This window comes from Eutrema salsugineum, unplaced genomic scaffold, assembly GCF_000478725.1.
Source record: "Eutrema salsugineum unplaced genomic scaffold, Eutsalg1_0 scaffold_3, whole genome shotgun sequence".
NCBI classification, from domain to species: domain Eukaryota; kingdom Viridiplantae; phylum Streptophyta; class Magnoliopsida; order Brassicales; family Brassicaceae; genus Eutrema; species Eutrema salsugineum.
The window spans coordinates 16056337-16065599 of NW_006256756.1; the positions used below are offsets into that span (position 1 = coordinate 16056337).

General features: G+C 39.0%; 1 non-coding gene across 1 annotated transcript; it reads left to right on the forward strand.

The window, feature by feature from the left end:
• The first annotated feature begins 5903 nt into the window (after positions 1–5903).
• On the forward strand, positions 5904–6010 carry LOC112085797. Its single transcript, XR_002899091.1, has one exon. It is a non-coding gene; the product is annotated as a small nucleolar RNA R71 (small nucleolar RNA).
• Positions 6011–9263: the final 3253 nt, after the last annotated feature.

Below are 9263 nucleotides of genomic sequence, written 5' to 3' on the forward strand. Positions count from 1 at the left end.
GAACAACACCATTCAACCTAGTTTATGGAAAAGCATGTCACCTTCCAGTAGAACTCGAGTATAAGGCGCAATGGGATAGCAAGGAGATGAATATGAACTTGAAAACAGCTGGAGAAAGAAGACTACTTCAACTTCACGAGTTAGAAGAAATCTGACGCAATCCTTACGAAAACTCGAAGATCTACAAGGAGAAGACTAAAGCATATCATGATAAGAAGATTATTCATAGAACTTTTGCTCCTAACGATAAAGTTCTTCTTTTCAATTCTCGTCTTAAGCTTTTTCCAGGAAAATTACGTTCAAGATGGTCAGGACCCTTCACAATAAAGGAAGTCAAACCATACGGAGCCATTGTCCTGTGGGACAGAACCGGAAACTCATTTACAGTGAATGGACAGCGTGTAAAGCCATATCTGGCTGAAGAAAGAGAAGACGAAAGAGAAGTGATGTTTTTTATTGATCCATCATCGGCCAATGATGAGACCAAAGAGTGTCACGACCCCGGTTAAGTCTAATCCAACAACAATGTCAAGCTAACGACTTGAAACAAGCGCTTAGTGGGAGGCAACCCACTTGGTATTTTATATATTTCCCTTTGACCTTTATTTTCTATTTCCATTGCTTTGTTTCTGTTTCATTAAATTTCAGGTTCTCAATAAGGAAGAACAAATACAAAAGGCGAGCAGCACTCTCCAGCACGATAAGTTCACTTAAACATTTCAACTTTTCTATATCCTTTACCATTCTTTCCGAGATTTACCACACTGGGGACAGTGTGAAATAAGTGTGGGGGAGGATGTTCATCCGTTACTAATGAAATTTGATCTGTTATGAGTTTGTTTTGGACACATAAAAGTTTTTCAGAAAGTTTTTCAAAATGTTTTTCATAAAAAATTTTCAAAAATTGTTTTCAAAATGTTTTTCAAAAAGTTTTCAAACCAGGAACACAATAAACAATACTATGATGATTTAGACCAGTGTGCTTCTACGCTATTTCCTCGTTTTCTGCTCTTTTGTGATTTAGGCCTAGACTAGGCGGTAGCTAGAATTCTTGCATTACAAACTCCCACCAGAGGACTTCTATTCATGGAGATTCTTTCTGACAGGATATGCTAGCTCATTTTATCTGGACTTAATTTTGACTTAATTTTCTCATTTTATCTGGACTTAATTTTGACTTAATTAATCTTCTAGATGTTCTTTGTTTGCCTTTAATCTTATTGCTGGCCACTTAGAAGCCGATCTGATATGATATGTTGCGAAAGCTTTCATTGATTGTCTGAACTAGGGTGAAACGAGCAATAATTCTATAGGAGGTGAAACCTACCTGTAGTTGAGTTTTGAATGTTGATGAGTCTTGTTCTGCTATTGCATTTTCTCCCTTCCAGGATCAGAGTGGAAACCAACTGATCAGGGTTACGAGAGATAGTTGTTTAGTGCTGCGAAAGTAGACTATTCATACTTCCGTGCCTCGAGTTCTAGACCATACGTAGTTGATTACCTTTATCACCTGTTTAAAATTGACTTAGCATAGACCATGAACCCCTGCGAATTATCCTTGATGCCCAACGTTTGTCTTTCATTGCTTACAACCTTAGATTTCCATTCTGCTTTTATTCGCTTGTTACCTGATTTCATTCATAACTGATTTTTACTTGCTTGCACTTGCTTTCGTTTTTATTTGCTTTTATTTGTTTAGCTTTCTAGTTTAGATTTAGTGACAACCAAAACCCAAAACGAAAACACAAATTGTTTAGTTCTAGTCTGATTTAAGCATTGCAGTGAATTTGTACTGAAACAACTAAGTCTCTGTGGATCGATACCCTAAGTACTACAGCGCACATTTGTGCACTTCCAGTCATTTAGGGGTTATAAATTTAAAACCTGAAGCTTAGTAAAACCAACCAACAACCCCGCTTTTGCTCGACATCACTATCCTAGTTTCAGAATCATAGAAAATCCTTTCCTAGATTCCTTGTGTCATAGATCATGAACCCTAGAGATGAACCCTAATGCCCAACACTTCATCCTTGTTTTGATCTATTTTATTTCCTGTTTAGCTTAGAAATAGAGACACACAACCCCACAAAAACCCCAATTGGTCTTTGAGTTCGATTACTAATCCAGTCTGAAGTTTCTGCAGAAAAGACAACTCTCCCTGTGGATCGACACCCTAAGTACTACAACACACGGCTGTGCACTTGCAGACACTAGGGTTTATAAATTTAAAACTATTTTGCGACAGCAACCCTAGCTCGCATCAGTAAGCATCTCATGCTTAACCTTCACTAGGTTCCTTGCAATGATACAAGCAAAGCAAGGAAACCTGGGGTGATCTGCGAATGGTAGCTGTAGTGTCACCAACTCTGGGTTAAGGACATTCGCTTGATTGGCTCGCGAAAGCACAGTGTGTGCTAGTAGCTAATGAACATAGCGAACAGCAGGATGAGAGAGTAATGATGCCTTGGACCTTCCTTTGTCATAAACGCCATAACCCATCAATTTCCAAAGATCCTCATCTGGATCATTCAATGCAATCTCATCACAATAATGCAACTTCAAAGCATCACATATCCCTAAGATGGTAAGAGAGTACGGATGACCTCCAATTGAGAAGAAGAATGTGCCATCTAGAGCTCTAGGAGTAGCTCTCTTCTTGTAGCTCAATGTTGCTGATGCAAGGAACTCCTTGGTGTGGTTCTCATAGGTCTGAAGGTTCTGCTCCATGAATGATCTCATTCCAAGCCTATCAAGATACCATATCACATCTTATCTGATTCCAAGCATCTCAAGAGTTGAGTAGTCAATTGCTGGAGTTGGCTTGATCTTCAGCTTCTCAAGCTGCGCCTAGTAATTGATGTCCGAGTCAATGACTTTACCAACAAACTTCACTTTCGGCCTAGAGGAAGACTTGACTCTTCGATGGAAAGATAGCTGAGTGGAGGTTCGCTCAATCTCTCCTGAAAATATTCTTCTTTGCGCGACAATGAAGGTGGATAAAGGTTCATCTTCACTCAGTTGTGTTGTTCAATGCATCCTATGTCTCCTGCGAATGGGGCTTTTTTGCATGATGGCTCGTCTTGGTTCAGATCAGTCGAACCTGAGAGAGATCCATGACCTGCAAAAACGAGATTCTAGTGAAAAATGATAAATCAAGCTACTTTGGTATCGATTTTTATGAACAAGGTGTTTATAGAGATATCACAAACACATTATCATGACAAATAAGCTGTAAATGCATCAACCATTACAAAATCTGAGGATTTCTGGTCAAGTTCAATATATTGATGTTCAACACATGAGATTTCTGAATCAGGATGTTGTTTATGCTCACTCACATGTAATCTAATCTAGTTTTCTATCAACAAGAACCAAACAATCCAGATTTGCAAAGCTGAACCAAATAGATCTCAAAATTTCGATTTCCTCAAAGTCTCAAATCACAGATTTTCGAAAATTTCAAATCTCTATGGTCTAAGTGTTTAATCATGCAGTTAAACTACCCAGTAGTATAGTCTTAAGTTCCAAAGACAATCTTCAATCATCCTAAGGTGAATTTCTACTTATTTAAGAAAACCCTAAATCTGAGTTTTTAAGAAAAAGTGCGAAATTGAGCTCATACCTTGAGAAAAGTGTTATGTGATGATATATTTGAAATCTCCTTGGAAAAAGAGTGAGGTATGTTTGAAAATTTGGAAAGGATTTGTCAAGTTTGAAATCTGTCTTTTTCTCTAGATTTCCAAGCTTGTTGGGGAAGATGAAGAGAAAGACCTTTTTGATCTTTTAAATTCTCTTTTTCTTTTAAAAAAGTGTTTTTCCTAAGAAAAAAATTATTTTTAAAAGGTTAGAAGACTTACCTGGCGTGTTTAACACGGAAATTATGCTTCGGGAACTTCCTGGTTAAATCCCGAAATAAAACGGGAAATTAAAGTTCCGGTTTACATGAAACAGGGAAAAATCGCCTGGGAGCAAAACGGGGGTCGGCCGCAGGTGGATTACGCGCGGCCGCGAACATAAACCGCAGCTGATAAGGGCTTGGCCGCGGCTGGATTTATCGCGGCCGCGGTGAACTATGCTCCGAGAACTCCTGGTTTCTTCCATTTTCCTGTTTTCTCATCCTATCTTTTTGTATTTTCTGGTTTTTTTAATGATTTTTGGTTTTTTCTGGGTTTAATGAAAGCCTGAAATGCATAGAAAGAAAAGAAAATCAAATAGAAAAGAAAGAGAAAGAAATGAAAATCATACCAAATAGGTTGCCTCCCATTAAGCGCTTTTGTTTAAAGTCTTTTAGCTAGACTCTTGGCAGGATTAGGATTGAGAAGAAGAGTCAAGATCCCTTGAATTAAGAGTCCTTGGAATTCTTCTTAGCCTGAAGTTGGGATTTCCTTCATCTTGAATCAGAATCTCCTTTCCTTTCTTAAAGATTCTTGCGTCTTTGAGGACATGTTCTGTCTTCTCAACAATCCTTCAAGATTTTTCTCCTTCTCCTTGCTGATATCTAGTGGCACCACTATCTTGATCTTCTCAAATTGCCTAGATGCAAGTGCTTTTAGTTCCTTTTTGTCCTCCAACACCTTCTCCTTGTTCTTGTCTTTTTGATTTGGAGCTGGGTCTGGCGTGGTCTTACAGAACTTTTTCCTGTCCACATTTTAAAAAACTAAACATGAAAGGTCTGTCTTTGTCTTTGTCCATCTCCAAAACTAGAAAATCGACTGGGATTGTATTGTTTCCAATGATCAGTCGCAAGTCTTGGATCATTCCTTCTATTCTCTTTTGAGATGAATCACCAAAGATTATCCTTACTGGAGATGGGATAAATGTACCTATACCAAGTTTCTCAGCAACAGATTTTGACATGACATTCACATTAGCACCAGAATCACATAAACAATCTGAAAATTCAATTCCAAAGATTGAACAGGTGAATGAGAAACGCCTTGGATCCTTAGACTTTTTTAGTCTTTGGTCAGGCAAGTGTTTGGGTACCATAACCGGAATGACTTCGCTTCTCTCATGCTCGGTTTCAGAGTCCTTTATGAGAGGTTCAGGCGTCAATCTTTCCTTAGAGTCTGCGACAGGTTCTTCCTCCATAACTTCTGTCATAGCATTGCAGAACTTTTTTGGGTTATCTTCTACTCTTCCTGGTAAAACTCCTGGTTGACTCTTTATTGAATCTGCAGTTTGACCTATCTGATGTTCCAACTTCTTGACATGGGTCGCAAGAGATTCGAACATCCCATTCAAATCATTTTAATTACAATCGATCTTCACCCCCATTTCCCTGAATGAATTCTCATTGCCTTGAGTAGTCTACATCATCATTTGTTTAAGCAATTTTACCTGGTTGCTTAGTTGGGAAATGGTTGCTTCTAATGAGCTTGTCTGTGCTTGTTGAGGATTGAATGGTGGTCTTTGTTGGAAGTTTCCTCCTCCATAGTTTCCACCTTGAAACTTGTTTTGAAAATTCCTTTGCTGCTGCGGAAAGGGCTGATTCTCGGCTCCTTGATTTCTGTATGAGAGATTGTTGAAGTTGGCACCAGAGTTCTTGAAGTTGTTGTTGAGAGCTGGACTAAATCGATTATGGTATGCTTGAGCTCCCATAAAATTGATTTCTTCCTCTTGGTACATGTCATCTTCTTCATCTCTTCCGTCTTCCTCATTTCCTACAACAGTATCACAAGCATGTATATTCTTATTTTGAGACTTAAGAAGTTCACTTACCAAGCTTTTTAGCTCAGCAATCTCCCTTGATTCATGACTAGTAATAATCTTCTTTGAAATGTCATAATCTTCCCTTGTGGTATGGTTTTAGAACTGAAATCTCCATTGCTGGCAGTGTCAAGAGAAAGTTGATACTTCTGCTGAAGTCCTCTGCAGAGGGTGCTAGCAGGTTTGCTCCAGAGAAACCATGATGAGGGCAGTCTCTCTCATACTTCTTGAATCGCTCCCTGGCTTCATAGAATGATTCTATTGGGACCTTGTTGGAAACTTTGAATCTTGTTTCTCAGCTGTTTCGATCTTGACTTGGTGTAGAAATGGTTCAGGAAAGCTTACTTGCATTCTTCCCATGAAGTAATAGAACCTGATGAGATAGATTTCAACCATCTAAAAGCTTTATCACTTAGAGAGAAAGGAAAAAGCTTACACCAAAGAGACAATCTGAGGTTTTATCTTCAAAAAGATCAATGTAGTCCATTGGATGCTCAGTAGAGATTCCATGGAATGGGTTCTGCTTCGCCAAAGAGACAATCTGAGGTTTTATCTCATGATTTTCTCTTGGAACAGGAATTTGAATGGCTGATCGATTTTGAAAGTGTTGGTGAGGTGCATCGAAATCGGCGATGAGTCTATTCCGAGGCTGTCTTCTCGCAGGATTGGCAAGCTGTATTGGTCGATTAGCTTCTCTAACAACTGGTGGAACAATGTTTTCATCATTCCTTCTTCCTTCAGCATCGGCCTGGTCTTGTCTCCTTTGATTATCAGCAGCTTGAGCAGGATTTAGAGGGACTCGGTTTCCCTCTTCATCGAGTTGTGGCTGTCCATCTTCTTCATGGGCAGCATCTAGGTCATCACCATGAACTGAATCACGGTCATCATCACCAATGTGATCCTCCTGATCACGGTTTAAAAGATCTTCCCGATGGGCATAGGATTGGCCATCTTGAGCGTTCTTCATCTGAGTTTCCTAAGTGCTCTTTCATGTTTGTCAATCTCGTCTAAGGGCAATACGATTTCGTCAGAATCTCTCCTAATTTTCATGCACCTGTGAACAAAGAAAGCAAAGATGAAAAGAAGAGTTAGAAAATCTCCAGCAGAACTCGAAAATCTTGAGGTTTAGGATTGAAATTAGATTAAAAAGTCAAGTCAACAGCGACAAATCCCCGGCAACGGCGCCAAAAACTTGGTGTGAGTGCAGTGGGCAACACAAGTTTTACCCTAGACAAGCTTCAAGTGCACAGCAAACGCAGTAGTACTTAGGGATCGAATCCACAGATATCTGTGTGTTGAGGACTTCTAACTGGTGCTAAAAACAATCGTAAACCGAATCTAATAAAAAGGGGTTTTGGTTTGTCACTAAATCTAATTATGCAGAGAATTAAAAAGAGCTTTAAGTAAAAATCGGTTGAAAAACAATAAGTAAAAAGCGCTGGGTTCAAGGTTCATCTTTACGGTTCATGTTCTAAAACACAAGGAATTTAGGCAAGGATTTTCTATGACTCTGAAACTAGGATAGACACATGTAAGATTAGCCAACTCTCGTCACCCTAATCATCTAATCACTTGTTCATGGCAATTAACTCTCGCTCTCATGCCAGAACGAGATCATGCTTTGTAGATCGGAATCCATCTCTTCTTACGTATCCTCTGTAGGTAGCTTTCGTCTCCTACAACGGGAACGTCCATAAGATCCGGTTCAGGCAACCCAGATACAACACTCTCGTGGCTCGGATTAAACCTAGGATCGGATTCTGGGTGATCAATCCAGAATTACCGCTTTGAAGATTGGATGAATGGGAGAATCATGTTAAAAATCGAAATCCTTTTTCCTAAAAACCTAGATGTCATTCGAACATGGGGTCCTTTTGGATTACCCTTTCACCCAACTAGGTGACTACTCAGACATGGCTGAGGTAGACATCATCATCGGTTTAGAACTAAGAAGAAGAAAAGTAAAAGAAACAAGGTTGCAGAAAAACTTCTCTTATTGAAGACAGTATGGCGATGAAAAGCTTCTACAGATGCATAAAAATAAAACCTAAAACTATGAATGAGTTCTCTCTCAAAGAGAAGAAAAATGCTCCCTTACAAAAGACCTAAAAAATGAGTATTTATAATGTTTCTCCAAGTCTTGGGCGTCTAGGGCTTGTAAAATGGGTGCAGGAAGTGTCTTGGGTCTTAGTTGGGCTCCTGAGGTTCGGACATAGGTCCACCGGGGGTGAAACCTCCTGAGCTGCGGTGGGAAGAAGGCTGGCCGCGGGTGAAAGCACTTGTACTTGATTGGGCTTGTGTTGATCGGTCTTCAGTGCATAAATGATATCTTGAGATCTAACCGTTGGATTGCTTTGATTCCAAGTGTGTTGGAAAGCTGGTTGTCTCCTCTATTATGTCTCTAAATTTGGAGATGATCAGACAGTGAGAATCTTATTTGGTAGCCAAACTTCTAACAGCCTGAATTTATCCAAAAATGTACTTTTGCTCCAAAATGCACTCCAAAGTCCCAAGTTTCCTGAAAAGCCTTTTAAAACTCCAAAACATGTAAAACACTTATAAAACCTTTAAAACTGAGTAAAAACACCTGCATAAGATATTGAAAGTGATCCATAAAAGTGGTCAAAATCAGGTGTTATCATCCTGCCACAAAAGCTGATTGTGTTTCCGAAATCAGCTCCGGTAATAATTTTTTTTTTATCTTTGACATACTACTTTTGATATGGTCTTATAACCTACATTACACAGACTAATAGGTTATAGTTCTGTCATTCTCGTAGGTCATTCCGTTTTTGGAATTAAACAGATGTTCGTCATGTTTAATTTTTTATCAAAGACCCCAGTTTCAAAAAACCATTGACTAAACATACAAGATCCGCCTTAACGATTTGCCATGAGCGTTGGTAAAGAGTGCACTCCATATTTCCTCTTCAGACGCCATAACTGTGAGCATTGCATTATTCGTGTCCGAGATTACCGGTGTAATATTTCCCAATGCGACGTCAAATTCCGTTGGAGAAGTCGAGGTGAATAGTTCAGCAAAATATTTGACTGCCACTTTCTCAATCTTTTTCTCCGAAGTAACCCATGTTCCTATTGCATTATATAGACCAATAATATGGTTCCGTGCTCTTCTTTGTTTAACTAGTGCATGATAAAATTTTGTATTTTTATCTCTCCGACTTTTTTATTGTCAATATAATTCCTCATCCCTATAAGCTTTCTTTAACTTTTTCGTACCTCCATCAATTCCTACTCCGTTCTTGTATCATTTTTCAAGTCGTCCATCCTTTCCTACCCATATGGCTGAATAGCTTTCCTCCATTGGGATATTTCTCTTCTACAGTTTTGCACTTTGTCCATAAACGGCACTACCCCCATCACCAGGATCAAAATTCCAGCCTTTCGAAATAGAGTCCATAAAACCGTCTTGTCTTAACCAACGTCTATCAAATTGAAATTATACTTTTTCCTTTGAACTTTATATTCAACTGTAACGACAATTGGTCGATGATCTGATCCAATCATCGCCAAATACTCAACAAAAGAATGCG